At 33.9% G+C, this 16,394-nt stretch overlaps 1 protein-coding gene across 1 annotated transcript in view; it reads left to right on the top strand.

Annotated features, from left to right (window-relative positions):
* Positions 1 to 16,394, top strand: part of LOC123534117 (uncharacterized) — a 310,888-nt gene that overhangs the window by 251,758 nt on the left and 42,736 nt on the right. The gene's annotated exons all lie outside the window — the stretch shown is intronic.

The raw sequence follows: 16,394 nt of genomic DNA, 5'->3' as shown, positions 1-16,394 counted from the left end.
GAACATGTTTCCATTTCATAAACTCAGCAGCGTCACATAACACTCATAATATTGTCACTATTAGATATAACAGCTGGACATGATTCTGGATTATACTTCCACACCAATTCCTTAACATCTAAACTACTCATAATAAATTTAGATGGCGCTTTTTATTGAATACCTATACAGAAATGCGCATTCAATAAATACGCAAATATAACAAATAAACATCATATGTCGTCGTATATCTCTATACTCTAGAATGTTTAGATCTCTACACACTAACATGTTGAGATCGCTATACTATAGAATGTTGAGATATTTATACTCTGATACTGAGTTCCCTCTATTCTAGTATTCTAGATGTTGAGATCTCTATACTATAGAATGTTGAAATCTCTATACTCTAAGATGTTCAGATCTCTGTACACTATAATGTTGATACCGTTATACTCAAGAATGTTGAGACCTCTTTAGTTTATACATAATTTATTTTAGGTCGATTGTGAAGGAAGTTCTACAATTTATATTAATCACTCTCGACGCCTCATTCCTTATGGTATCCATCGCCACGAGGGTATGAGAGAAGAGGTCAGTTTCCCTTTTAATGCTGAGCGCCAAGCAAGGGAGCTACTGGTACCATTTTCACGTCTTTGGTATGACGCGGCCGGGCATCGAACCCACGACCTCCCGCACTCGAAGCGGACGCTCTACCACTAGGCGGTTATAAATAGAGACCTCTTTACACTATGATGTTGAGATCTCTGAACGCCATGATGTTGAAACCTCTATACTCTAAGAGGTTGAGATCGCTTTACGCTAGGATGTTGATATTTCTATACTTTAGGATATTGAAATCTCTGTACTATATGATGTTACGAGCTGTGTACTATAAGATGTTGAAATATCTATACTCTGGGATGTTGAAAATCTGTACTTTAGGATGTTGATATCTCTGTACTCTAGGATGTTGAGATCTCGGCACTCTAAGATGTTTAAATATCTGTATTCTATGATATTGAACACTAGGATGTTAAAATCTCTATACTCTGGGATATTAAAAAATTGTACTCTTCGATGTTGAGATATCTGTACGCTGGGATGTTGATGCTTGTCAGGATAATTTGTATATCTTAATATATTGATAATGTAACAAATAAGCACAGATAGTGCTTGACTCCCTTTTCATGCTATCATTGCTATAATTATTGTTGAATTGTTGTTAATAATAAAATTTGGGTCATTATGTCGATAGCTGGATCCCAGCATCTCACATTATGTCATATACAATAGTTAAAGGGAACCAGATAATTGCTAGAGCAAGTACTCGTTGTAAAACACTATGTGTTAATTTGGACCAATCAGAAACAAGTTCTATAAATAGCAGCAACCAAAGCTCACGTCTGCTAAAGTATAAATAGGTAGATGGATGACAGAGAGATCATTCGGTATCCAGATAAAGAAGAAGACACATCGAGGATTCAACTAATAATTTATCCCAGTACCTTGATAAGGAAGTTATTGCAACTACTCTGTCAGGGCGGAAAAAATATTAAAAAGAAGATGTTTTAAGTTCATCGATTTGCAGAATTTCAACAATGTTTCGAGCTATAGGGCCAGCGCATTGTAGTTTTAAGGGTAGGCTGAGCATCGGAAAGCTGAGACAGAGACCCAAAGTTTGGTAATCTACTAAGATAGTAGGAGAGTTCCAGCTTATAGACGAGGTTCAGCGTTATTGGTGAAGTACAACCAAGGCATCGGGGATATACCTATATGGTAGTTGAATGCTACATATGATAGCATAGGCAAGGAGCATCAGGGCAATCATATAGCGTTGCAACTTCAATTGAGAGGACAGAGGCCGAGCATCTATGCGAGAGGACTCGCGTGTTGTTGATTCAAAGAGTTGTCTGACGGAAACTTCAGCAAAGGACCTGTCAAGTATAAAGTCTCCAGCCTATATGAGTTCAAGCTAATTATTATTAATTGAAGATTGTTAGTTTGAAACATTTAGTGATTTGCCTGATCTGAAATTATCTAGCTCATGACTGAAATTCCATTACGAATCATTGGTACACGAATCATTTAGGCAAGTTAGCCAGAGGAAAATTTATATATGAGATATAAGGTCTCACAAGCTATACGTTTTAACAAAGGACAACCTGTTTCGATTGTCAGCTAGTCTAGGAAATAGTCACCTTAGCGATTGGACCCATTTCATTGTCCAAGACACTAAAGGTGTAGGCACTTTCCTAGGTCATATAACTCGTATCCTGATAATGTTCTTTCATGATAATTGTCTCTGTATCAACGCCGTTACTTTAAGTTTTCGCACTAAGCATTTTTTTTTTCGTTGCAGAAATCATTAAAAGGGTAGAATTGTTACTGTTTCGATTATTTCAAGTAACGATGCTGCAATTTTTGCGTGAGCAGATAACCAATTATTGACAAACCTTATGTCTTCTAGAAATTGAAAATGTCATCCAATATAACAGTTAAATTTTCTTACCGATATTTAAGATCGAAATGCCAGACAGTTTCATTACTTAAACTGTCTCATTGCGCATGCTTAATTCAGTACCACAGACAATATAATCACGTGGTAGTGCAAATGTCAAATTATGGTAAATGCAATCGGAGAGCATGTGTCTGATAACTGTGTGGTAAAACAATGACTGTGTAAGTTATTATTATTATTATACCAGATGTATATAGTGCCCTTTTCATGATCAATTTCACGTTCAAAGGCGCTTTACATAGTTCAAATGCAGCCACACAGAGCGCATAATTCATCCTCTACTAGTACAGACACAGAGCGATCTGACCAGAGGGACAGAGTGAGACAAAGCCCCCACGGCAGAGATATCAGATATCAGATACAGGCTTGTCCGCCTAACTTAGCCTAGCTTGTTGCGAATAGACAGCCTGGTTCTTTAACGTGCCTAGTGTATAGCACTGATACACGCAAGGATTGCCTGGGTTCCTGACCAGTACACCTCTAGTTGGGTGGGAATCACTGAAAAGCGTTTCTGAAAGTTCCCGAGTAGCTGCCTGGGATCGAACCTCCGACCTCAGGAAGGCCAGTGTGCAAACCACTGAGCTATCCGTCCACCTTATCCATCTTGTCGTATTATTGTCAAACTGCATAATTGTAGCGTGGGCCAAAATGACGGTGTTGCATGTTATCAGGAAGTACATTTATGACAAGTGATGCATATATAATACAATATTTGTTGATGAACGTATATCGAGTTGCTATTCCATGAAATATTCAAGAAAAATGGTCAGATAGGTGTGATTATAAGTCTGCTATTTCAACAAATTGTGAAAACGAAGCTGAATATTCATCTAAAACTGCTGCAAAAAAATCAATCACTAATGTTCTTCAGCAATTTGGAATGAACCAACATGTACGCAGACCTGGCAATATCTAGAGTGATTTATTGAATGTGGTTAAAAATAAATATATAAGAGCAGCTTTGTATGAGATGTTGACCTTATACATCCTTCCTTGTGATAATTCAGGAAACATGTTCTGTGATAATTTGCACCAGATTCCATTTGGAAGACACTGTCGTTCATAAAATTGCGTTAAATAAGGTGTTTTCTTTCAAACAAGAATTTCTGTAGTAAATGCACTAAATGAGCCTCACCAGGATGAAACCAATATAGTGGCTTTGCGACCAGCATGGATCCAGACCAGCCTGCGCATCCGCGCAGTCTGGTCAGGATTCATGCTGTTCGCTAACGGTTTCTCTAATTGCAATAGGCTTTGAAAGCGAACAACATGGATCCTGACCAGACTGCGCGTATGCGCAGGCTGGTCTGGATCCATGCTGGTCGCAAAGGCACTATGTTGGTATTCTTATGGCTCATTACAAACGGCATTATTATTGAATTATTGTTACTTTATGTAGAAATTCTATGTAATTTTTGATGAACTATAATATCCTCGCAATGTCTCCTATCCCTTCCAGGAAAGTAACGCATTTTAATCCGTACATTTATAACCTTGAAGTTTCTGCATTTATCTTCAGTTATAATCATTATATTAAGCAGAGGGACAATAATGAAAACAATAGTGACAGTAACAGCAATAACAATAGCAAAAGCAGAAGGAATATTTAAGTTTATATCTATAAACGCGGTTTATAAAAATATAGAAAGTTTCTAATCATATGGCATTTATTTCACTAAGCACACGATACTTGTCAGCAGTCAGGTCATGTGATTAAACGGAACGTTTCCATTGGAAGCGGCACGGCGATAATTTATGCAGATTCAGTTCCTTGCAAAGAATTGATGCTAGACACGTTTTAACAAGAAAGTTTCACATTAACCAGCATCTTCCCATCATTATCCCTTGCCAGACAGTGCTAAGCTGGTTTCTTTGAGTCGATTTGCTTCCTTATGGGCATTAGTCTAATGTTCAATAGTCTATCCCCCAAAAAAGATAGAAGTAAACTGGCTCGACTACACCAGACTGAACAGTGAATACTAGTCGGAAGTTTATTTGATCGAATGTAGATACATACAAGACAATTCAAGAACTTTTTCTACAATAGATATAACAAAATAAATTAAAACTGAACTTAACATTCTGACAGAGATAGAGAAATTGTTGTAAAAGTGACAGTATGCTCTACAGACTTTGTGCGATTTGCAACTGCTTTTATACCGCCACCTATGTGGGGACACATAGCGTTGCTGCTGTCCGTACGTTCCAAAATCTTGTGTGTCCATTTCATCCCACACTATTAGCCTGATAAGTTTCAACCTTTCATAGATATTTAAACACTCGGGCTTACGTCCTGTTGTCTTGTTTAATTTCTGCGTTATTGAACTTTGAACCCTAAAAAGGCGACAAACCACTCGAAGGTTTTGATTATTTGTAAATAAAATACGATGTTAATATCTGATACGATTTCGTGTTACATAAAAACATGTACGTTTTTCAAAGAAAATATATATAATCTTTTTTACAAATGGAAAGGAAATATAATATAAAATTAGTATAAGAAATGAAATGTATTTGTTTTCGGTGTTCATGCGAAATGAACGACAGAATAGGATCGGCAAATTAAACATGAATCGCTTGCGCTATTCATGGATTTGCCGATCCTATTCTATCGTTCATTTCACAAGAACACCGAAAAAATACATTTCTTTTCTTAAATGATACTAGCCATGTTTTTTTTAAACAAATGATGCAACGTCAGTTTAATAGCTGAACACAACTTTAATGCAGAAAGGTAAGTGTGTCACGTAATACATTTTGTACATATTTGATTTCTTGGGAGTGAATTACAGCCATTGCATATTTTTGTATTACACATTTAATAAAGCCTTTACGTTGTAATCGTTTTAAGTCGAACTGATTTGGTCTATAATAGTTAAGAAAGAAGACTTTCTTATATTTAAGCAGGAAAAACTAACATGTGATAAAAAGCATATAACTATATTTGTGTTTCCCACAATAAATTTATGAAACTCGTTCAATAAAATTGAGAAATCAATATGAAAAGACACTTATGCAATATCGTCTCTATATTTGAAACTAAACAAACACGCTACTTTAACAGTGAAACAACAACAACAACAATAATTATAATAAATTATATATAAATATTGATAATAATAATAACGACTTTAGTTAAAGATGATAACATATCGTTCACTTACATAATAATGTAAAAGTTCATCCTGAGTATGTAACATAGAGAGTGAAGTGATAGACATAAATTAAAATAACGTATTATGAACAAGTTCCTTAGCGGCATAAACAGTACGTAGTACAATGAAACAGTTAAAAGTCTAGACAAAGGTTATTTGTAATCCGCGCACCAAAACCCTAAAACTCTTTTGTGAAAACGTATGGGAAAGCGTTGAATTAGATTTTTAAAAAAGACTAATATATGTATTGTTATTATGTCTGCATGAATTGTAACCCAAGTAATAATAGAAATAGACTGAAAAAAACATAAGAGCACATAATATAAATATGTGAACTCTGCGAGACTGTTACACTTTGTGATAAGACATTAAGAGAGAAAAATAAACGTGAAAGAAAAAATAATAAAAAAACAGCAAACCAGAAAGAAAGAGAATACACTGTTGTGACACTATTCCACTGAGACTATCTTAACCCTTTTTGCCTGATACCAGTGCTTAAAGCCTAACATGGTACGCCCAGACGGTTTAAACCCCCTGGTTCATGGTGCTATCACTATTATTAAAATTTAAAAAAAAACCTACTACGCACTGCAAAATGAGACTATATAAATAAGATGGATCCACGTAAGTGATGAGTTACTGTAATAAAACTCCTGATATGAGAAAAAAATCATATACATGTATAATGTTTTTCAATGTAACAGCATCTATATATGACAACAAAATTATGTTTTCACATGTCGTCGTGAGAGTGAAATAAAGCCATTACAAAATGTTGTATTACACTAGTGCAATAAACCTACAACGGTGGCGTCGTTTTAATTAGAAGACGTTGGTCGAATTGAATTGGTCTGTTATAGGTAAAGAAAATAAAAATGGAAAAGCTATCATGTGTTTAAAAGAATATTTCATTTGACCGATAAGAAATGTTGGTAAAAGAGAAAAAAAGTGGAAACTCCACAGGTCGCTCAACGCAACAAATACGAAAATGTTGCAGGCTCGGTTTGATTGAGCCTGTTCACTGACGGTAGTGAAAATGCATGCTACCGTCCACGCCCTCTATTCCCGGGTTGAACAGATCTCAACATTTACACATGTTAAAGGTACAAAAACAATTTAGAGACATCCGCAGATGTGTTCATACGGCGGTGCACATGAAACCTTCAATGCTACATATACTAGTGTGTAATTCCATGAAAAGCGGCATATGGTCCCCAGTTAAAATAATGGGTTTGCCCTAAACGAGAAAACAATGGGCAGAACTAAACAAACTGGAATTTAGAAAGGGGATCTGAGGTTATGGAGCCTGCATTATCAGGAACTGCCAAAAGACAAAATTAAAAAGCAGGCGCCATATCCACGGGGTGATTATACAATACCCAACGCTATAAAAGCAGAAGTTGGTAAATTTCTTTACGCAAAAAAAACAACAAACAAAACAAAAACTGCCGCAAGGTAACAAAGACAATACACCGATAATCCGAAGAACTCCGAGCATTTCATTGTTACAATATTGTTGCAGTTCATGTTATATAGTCTGGTAAAGAATAAGGGTGCACACATAACGCCTAGCTATAGACGTTGCTGTTATAGCTAGATGATAGAGTGCCTGCATTGGCATGGCATACTGTTACATAATATATTTGAAGGTTACAGGACTAATGTTGAATGTAAAATAAGATACACCTAATCGGGAAATATCGAATATACTCTTTGATGAAAAGTTATATTTCCTTAATCAATTTTTGTTTCCTGTATGAAAGTACTAAATGCTCATAACAGTGCTTTTTGTTGTTGAAATAGATATATCTATTTATGAGATAAATATGGTTATTTACATGCATTTAAAAGCGTTTGAAATTCAAACCTATGTTTTTTGAAAAATAGGTACAACTCTTGTTATAATAATTACTTACCGTATTTTACTGACTGGCCGATACACTAAGAAGTTAACTTAGTTCTTTTTTTTTCCCTGTTTTGCGGCCATGTTGACGCCGTATAGAAATGTGTTGTTATTTGTAGATATAAACCTCGGCAGACATATTTCTAAAACGAAATCTTGACCGCGGTCTTGATTTTAAATACGTTTTTATACAGCTGACAGGATGTTTATAGGGTGTTATTAAAAACATGTAAATAATCTATAGACTATAATAAACAATTAATAAACTTCCGAGTGATTAAGATAAAAGACTGATTCAAATAAAATTCATCTGAAATTTGACATTGGATACTTTAATCATACGGCAAATTACCTTCCATCATTTAAGTCATACAGCGTTAATTAATGCCCACGTTTTAGGTGTCTGCTTTCTACAAAGTAATACAATTTGTATTGGATTTTATGGTTGTGTTAAATTTTGATGTTACCTTATCAAATTACTTTTGAATATGTTAATGTATTTAAGAGAATGTATTTCGAAGAACCATTGTCAGAATGCTTTTGCTGCGGTAGGTCTTTTGTTTTCTCATTATTGGTAGTTATGGAATGAGGAAAACTAGTTACGGAATGAGGAAAACAAGAAGTATTAAATTTATAATTTTCTGCTCATTAATTATTTTATTTTCTTAAAACTTTTTTTCAATAGTTATTTCAATTTGTTTTTTTTTTTCTTTCTTTGATACGATATGAAGGTAAGTGCCGACAAATGACAGAGGTGCACAGCTATTAAAACGCATCTGTAATTTGGCATTGTTTACGCTGTTAATGTATTGTCAGGTTTTGTGCTTATAACTATTTTTACCAGTGCTGTTTGTGGATATTTAAGCATTTGGATCCAGTTCAGAGATGATGCTGTTATCTGTCGATGTGTTGTTTATATTGTACCTGACGAGCCAAGCAGCTTGGGGTCATATTTATTTGAACAAGGGAATAAGCGGTAAGAGGATAACAAATTTCTTTACTCTAAGTTACGTTAACATTCCATAAGAATTATAAGTGTTTATTGAAAATTTTTAATATTGTATTTATATAGACTTTATGTATTTGTTCAGATCTATTATGTGTTATCTATTAATACTTGTAGGTTCTTTATTCAGATAAAATTGTTCAAAAGTTTTACACAGATTGGAGCGAGTCTACATAGGCGATTTAGGCAAAACATTTTTTTATTACAATCGGAGAACGCCAAAATCTCCATACAGAGAATATGTAATTGACCGGAAAATGCCGATAGTCATTAAGGTAGTTCTGCACGTTTGATAAACCGGAAGTAATGGCGTAAAAGTCATTTATTAGTAAAACGTAGAATAAAGTCTGGATTCGGCGTACGGATATGAAAATCATTTTATGAATTAACGGTGAGTTGATTTATTACAACGGCAATGCTATTGTCCTTGATATTAAAACATCTGATACATGTAAGTTAAATAATTCAAAAATGTCTTAAAATTAGTTTGAAAGACGCGGATATTTTTTTATGGGCAAATATCTCAAAAACTTGTGTTTATTTACGACTTTAAGAAGTTTCATTAAAATCTACACTGTAGAAAAAAACTGTCCGCGAATATGTTATCAAAGTTGTGATTTCCCATAGACTCCCATTGTGAAAATTTCTGTAAGATCTATTTTTTTTTCAAGTGTATTTTAATCAAATTCTACATTGTAGAATAAAATGATCCAAACGTGCAAAACTACTTTAAAATGTAATATGGATCTCAGTAGATATATGTCACTGCGAAGGTTGACAGTAAAAGAATAACAAACATTCAATTCATATCTAAAGACACGTAACTGCTCTTTGTTTACCCGTTTACTCGTCTGTAAATGTATCTTAATAATGACAAACATGAAAAATAGATTAGAAAACAACTCGTACTTAAATAATTAAATAAACAATTCCAGACTGTCACGATGTTGACTGCGGGAATAATGGAACCCTAGATGAAACTAAGTGTAAATGCATTTGTGCGAACGAATTCACTGGACACCTTTGTGATACAGGTATAGTAGTACTTTCTATATATTAAGTGGTTGATAAAACAAATCAATCATAGGGTTTATATGTGACCCTCCGTGGAAATATGTAGGGTCAGTATGATAAATATGGGGAATTCACCTAGTTATCGTACTGCCCCACATATTTCCGAGGGTCACTATCAAACGCAATAATTAATAACACGTTCCATTTGTATTTGACAGTTTCCAAACTGTCAAAGTACTTGATTTTTGTAAATATTAAGAAAAAAACCCAGTAAATTTGGTATTTTTATATTTATTTTGATATTTGATATACAACTACAAAGAAGGGTTTCGCTATAAGATAATTTGACTTATAAACAACACAAATTAAAAGTTATAGGCTATCCGAATTCTGATAAGGACTACAAGGTGAGCAAGTGATGGCAATCGTCTTACTCGCTATCAGAATTCGGATAAGGGAAATAAAATGAATAGACGATGATTTTTTCCGGTTCACTCTCTGTACATCAGTGAGCTTCAAACCTATCTGAATTTGGATAAGAATGAAGGGAAACTCTACCGGCGCTATCTGAATTTTGATTTAGGCGAGACAGTAATAATAAGGGTCTTATTCACTATTCGAATTCGGATAGCCAGTAATAATTGATAATCAAATACAAGTCTATTTATTTCTTTTTTTTATACTAAGCTCTAGCTGAATTCGGATAACATATATCTAATGCATTCATTTGCAATTATTTTTAGCAAGATTGCAAAAGTAAAGTAATTTCGTTTTCTATAGTAAGCCCTAGCTGAATTCGGATAACAAATTATATGCAAAGAACTAGTATTCGCTATCTAAATTCAGATAAAAAACGTATGTATGTTTCATTATCTGGACCTGCACAAAAAATGAGAAATAAAATACAAAGCTCTGATTAAACAATCTAAATTCTGAAATTGTAATTAGAAAAGAATTAGTAATATTCTAGTTCTGAATATAGACGATTGTTTGTGTTTCCACTTATCAACTAAAAGCCGTTAATATAGAATTCTCATGAAATAGCAATACTCTGCTTCACTGTCGGACTTTGCATAAGCAATAAAAGTGAAAAAAGAATGATTCACTAGCCAAATTCGGCTAAGAAACAAATACTACACATGTTTCGTTACCAGCATATGGATTAACACAAAGCAAACGGTAAAATGTTTTAAGCAATAAAAGTAAAGTTTAAATTTATGACAAAAGGATTTCACCTTTGTGTAATACAAAATCTTAGATTAGTAAAAAAATGTGACTTCGATAAAGTCCATGATTGCTTAACAATTTCTTTTAAATTTGACTTAACTGTACATGGCTATATTGCACTATATGTTGTTTATTACAACACATAAAAAATTAAAATGACCAAGAGGGCCAAGATGGACCTAGGTTGCTCACCTGAGAAACACACCATAACAGTGTAAACATGTTTGACCTAATGATTTCATGAAAACAAATACCCTGGCGAATTTTTATTAAGATTGGACCAAACATGTGGTATCTTGCGTTTAAACAAGTGACTCAGATTCAAATTTGACCTAGATTTCATCAAGGCAATCATTCTGACCAAATTCCATGAAGATAAATTGAAAAACACAGCTTATATCGCACACAAAAGGTTATTTGATTTGACCTTGTGACCTACTTTATGATCCAAGATGACCCATATTCGAAGTCGACCTAGATTTTATCAAGGCAATCATTCTGACCAATTTTTATGAAGATCAACTGAAAAATACAGCTTCTACTGCACACACAATGCTTTTCTTTGATTTGACCTAGTGACCTAGTTTTTGACCCCAGATAACCCATATTTAAAATTAGCCTAGATTTTATCAAGGCAATTATTCTGACGAAATGTTATGAAGATTAATTGGAAAATACAGCCTCTATCGCATACACAAGCTAAATGTTGACAGACAGACAGACAGACGACGGACGCCGGATGACTAATCCTTTGTGTATTGTTGTTAAGTACATGTACCAAGCTTAAATATAGTTTTGGCCCGAACAAGGTTTCCAGCAAACTAGTACATTACTTCGAGATTTTCCTGACTTCCCTTGACTTTGATCTTTACAGTATATCAGATCAACATTGTGACATATTTGTACAAGACTAATATCTATTTGTTATACACACAACAAAGTGTGCATGTTATTTATTATCAAAATATCATCAGTCAGTAAAAAGCAAACGAAAACTCATTGGATGTAAAACAAACAGAAAAAACATTATTCTAACACTGCTCGTTTTGTTTTTTTTGTAATATAAACAAAGAAGGTAATCGACCATTGTATAATGATTTAGTTTACCAAGTGTTTATCGTTCAATTCCGGTGTAACTGACCTATCAAGCATGTATAATCAAACGATTAACATTAACAGTTCCTTGATTATCTGTAAAATGTGTTATGGTAGTCAAAACTTAAGAACAAGTAAAAAAAACTTGAAAGTGAATCAGTCCGTCGAAGCTTTCTTTACACTGAAGTATTTTACAATACGTTGGACTCCATCTTCAAACCTTACTTTGTACGTTTTACCTGAAATTAAACAAAATCAAGTCCCATATAAGAAAAAAGGCATTCCTTTAATCTAGAAAGGTTAAGAAAAATAAGGAATTTTAAAGATAGCTATTTTGTTTGTCTGATATTATATTACTTGATCGTGTTTTCTTTTTATTTTCAAAAGATCCCCATATAGGTATTATATGGTAAAACATCTTCAGTCTTTAACGCTATGTTACTGCCGTAAAATCTAAATCGTTGATGTTGCAATTCCTTTCGGTTCATAGAGTTCAGATCAAAGGACTCTGCTACTGGTTTGCACATTTCATAAAATGTATCATAAAATGGCCCAACTACGAGTTGGGAATTATTTCCCATTGTTTCGTTTTATGCTTTCTACGAATCTTCGCATATATCTTTCAAAATTCCAGTTTTTCAGGATATCATATTCAAGGTAGAATCTATTCCAGAAAAAAACACGTATATAGGAATAAACAAACCTACTTGTTTGTAAAATGCTTTCGTTTGTAGCAGGATACCATTCTTCCTCGCAACAACTGGATTTCAAACGACGCCATTACCCGTTGTCAACTCTTTAACTCTTTATTCTGTAAAACGTGTAATATTTCTGTTATGTGTATTGTAAAATATACAACAGACTATTACTGTTAGTGAATAGCGTATTGTGCTAAATCAATTTATCTTTTTCTTTACTCATTATTAACGCTGGACAAGTTGGCCATAAGTAAAAAGAAATAAATCTAAATAAATTGTATGATTATACCTGCTTCTGATTTGACCTTGCTCGTTTTGATTTCGGCTCATCTACTTGTCGCACATCCTGCAATATATCACGTTTATGTATTGAAATCGTATAATGTATCAACATCTTTCTACGATATCAAAATTGTAACAATCAATCTTATGTTCATCTATACATTCAAGACAAATGTACTATTAGCGAAAGTTCTGTTGACGAGTGGTTTTGAACCACTTCCTCTTCCCACTGCTTTTGTTTTTAATTAACCTGCAGGGGTCGTAGATTGCTTCCCACTAAGTGTGATACCTTTCTTATCTAGAATTATTTTATTACATTTTCCCGTACAACTTCTTCAGTCAGAAAAATCGAATAACAATCCAAAACTGTTTCCCGCACAAGTCTTGTTAAAATATTGTTTAATTATGTTTTGCAAACGAGACAGGTAGAACAATTAAAGTGATCAGAGGTTTGAGTTTTAGGCTACATGTATAATAATATATTTTCGCCGGCATTTAGGGAGTGCAAAGAATGAAACCATGAAAAAGCTAATGTATACGCATTTGTATAAGAATGTTTTCAAAGTTGGGGGTCAGGGTTAGGAGAGAAAGTATGGGAGTCGGGACCCACCACCAAATTGGAGGTCCACTCCTGGAAGATTTGAATTTTGAATGCAGTACTATGCATTCTTAAGAGTTGAGAGAAAGAAATTTATGTCATCAACTGAAGTTTCAAAATTGTTTTGTGCCGTTTTACCTAACAAAATTGATTTATTCTAAAGAAGTATTTTAAACAAAATTTTATTTCATTAAGAGGATTTTAAAGTTATAAAAATAGGTTTTTACATCTTTCTTTTTTTTTCTGTGAGTTTGATACCATTTTTCAGTAAAATAGCTTTAGAAAGTGCTGTAACATTTCTGTAGGAAAGCCTAAATGGCCTAAACTGAAAGTCTCTAATGAGATTAAATTCCAAGTTCTCTTTCATCAAAAGTATTTTTTAATCAAACGGCATGCAATAATTTACAATTTTTAATAAACAAAAATATCTGCGTAATGAAAATATTTTTTTAAGCGGACATAGGGTCAGAATTTCTTTCAGTGATTTGGGAGCCAGAATTAAAGCTTTGCCTAAGCAAAGATAAATGGAACATGTTTTTAGATTTGTCCAGAAATCCACATTTTAGAGCACTGTTTAGGGTATTTTAACATTCTTGTAGATGTATACCTAATTCTTTATCTATTTTATTGTGAAAACGCACTTTGTTAGCCTAAATATCCTCTTTCATCGGTTCAAACTATTGTGTTTGCAACTCTGTTGTAACAAATGTCATATTTTAAAATCTCACACGTTATTTTGATGTTTTTAGAACTAAAACTAAGTAAATTTCCAAGAGGAAATTATGCCCTGCCAGCTGCACTTATTGGTTGTCCGGAAGAAAACGAGTCGTATGGATGGATGACGGGTTATATCAACTTGACTATGACGAGCATAACTATTACAGATTCTGGCAGTTCTACATCGGAAGATTCAGTCTCTAGACATTACTGGTCTGATGACATTCATCTTCTGGGTATTTTTTTTATTGTCTGTGTATTTCTCGGGGTTTTTTTAAAAAAACATTTCGTCCTGTAAAAAATATAAGAGAATCATAATATGAGTGTGAACGGTACTAAATAGTCTTCTTCGGGAATGCCGTACTAAGAATTAATTCACGCTCTGGACCGACCCATGCTTCGCGACTAAAGTTTGGAGATCAGACTACTACTAATTAAAGATAATTTATCAAAATGAAAGATTTATGTAACACTCTGCCTGATTGGAAGAGTGACTTATTTTCACTCTGCTGATTGTGCAACGCTGAGTGAAATGTCAGACAAAGTGTTTAACCCCAATTTTAAAGCTACGTTTCTCTCAGTATATTTAGGAAGAATATTGATATATCTAAAAAAGTATAAGTAAGTTAAATAGATATAATAAAAACGTGTTCAAATACCAACATGATTATATCAATTTACAGAAATAGCTGAAAACGGTCTGCGTATCACATCAATAAGGGTGTGATTAGCCGATCGATTAAAGTCTTCTAGGTAGGGAAGTGCCTTCCTGACCACTGCTGTAATTATTCGTAGTACGAAACAAAATTGCACACCACGAAACCTTTGTGAAAAAATTAAAAGAGAACCATTTAACTTTGCAAAATGTTAGATAGATGATAGAAAAATATATGAAAACCTCATAAACTTCTTGTCTTACTACAATTCACTGACCACCTTTTTTTAAGATATTTCGTGTTTGCATATGATTGGGTCCGCTTTAAGCCTAGAAGCGAGGCATCGAGCAAATAAATGACATAGTTACTATTACTTTCAAAGAAGGTTTCTTTACTTTCACTTAATTCACAACATGAAAAGAACACGTTAGTGTATGACAAGTACAGCGATATGCTGAAAATACTTCGTGCTAATTGAATGTCTAAGTGAACACGGTGTAACTATGTAACGGCGTTAAAAGACGTTTCCAAGAAAAGGCTATTATTGCCGACAGATATAGCATTTAACAGTGTTTACGTTCAGTTTATATTTTGGCCAGGTTAAGTATTTCAATGGTTTTCTACATCTAAATCAAAATCTAAATATAACATATTTAAATGAAAGATGGGCATAGGACGTCCTTAATAATAAGGCAGTACCTTTGTTTTGAAATTCCGCATAACAAAAAAATAATAACATTATTATGATTTACCCGTCAGAAAGAAATCATTCTTATGACTTATAAGCGAGGTTTGGTCCAAAAACTCTAAAATTCTTACATGACGCAACAAAAAAAGAAGAAGGTTCACTTTCGCCAAAACAAAAATGGTCTTAAAGCAGAAATACTCTAAATGGATTAAATTCAAATAGTTCTCCAATCAAGAATTATTGTTTTTTATATACAAAATGCATGCAATATTTTACAAGTGTTCCAATACTGAAGAAAATAGTTGATGCAGTAAAAAGCATTTAAGCCGTGCCATGAGAAAACAAACATAGTTGCTTTGCGACCAGCATGGATCCAGACCAGCCTGCGCATCCGCGCAGCCTGGTCAGGATCTATGCTGTCCGCTTTCTAAGCCTATTGGAATTAGAGAAACTGTTAGCGAACAGCACTGAACCTGACCAGTCTGCGCGGATGCGCAGGCTGGTCTGGATCCATGCTGGTCGCAAAGCCAGTATGTTGGTTTTCTCATGGCACGGCTCATTTTTAATATTACAGACATGGGAATCATTCAGTTTTTAACCAATCTTTAAACAAATTTGAAAATTTCAATATGGGAACAGCTGTCGACCAGACCCGTAAAATGACGGTAAATGATTTGAAAGGTCATACTTTTTTGTCGTCCTTGACTGTGTTAACTACTAAAAACACTCCTATGCAATCTAAAAATAAAGTTTCCTTTTAAAAAGGAAAGGCTTGGCTGGTTTTGGCATAGTCTATATAACTGGACAAGTGGGGGTAGGGGTCATTACATAAGATTCTATGCAAAACATGATTGC

The sequence above is a fragment of the Mercenaria mercenaria genome, chromosome 17 (genome assembly GCF_021730395.1).
Source record: "Mercenaria mercenaria strain notata chromosome 17, MADL_Memer_1, whole genome shotgun sequence".
Lineage (NCBI taxonomy): Eukaryota > Metazoa > Mollusca > Bivalvia > Venerida > Veneridae > Mercenaria > Mercenaria mercenaria.
This window is presented reverse-complemented; position numbering and strand designations above follow the sequence as displayed.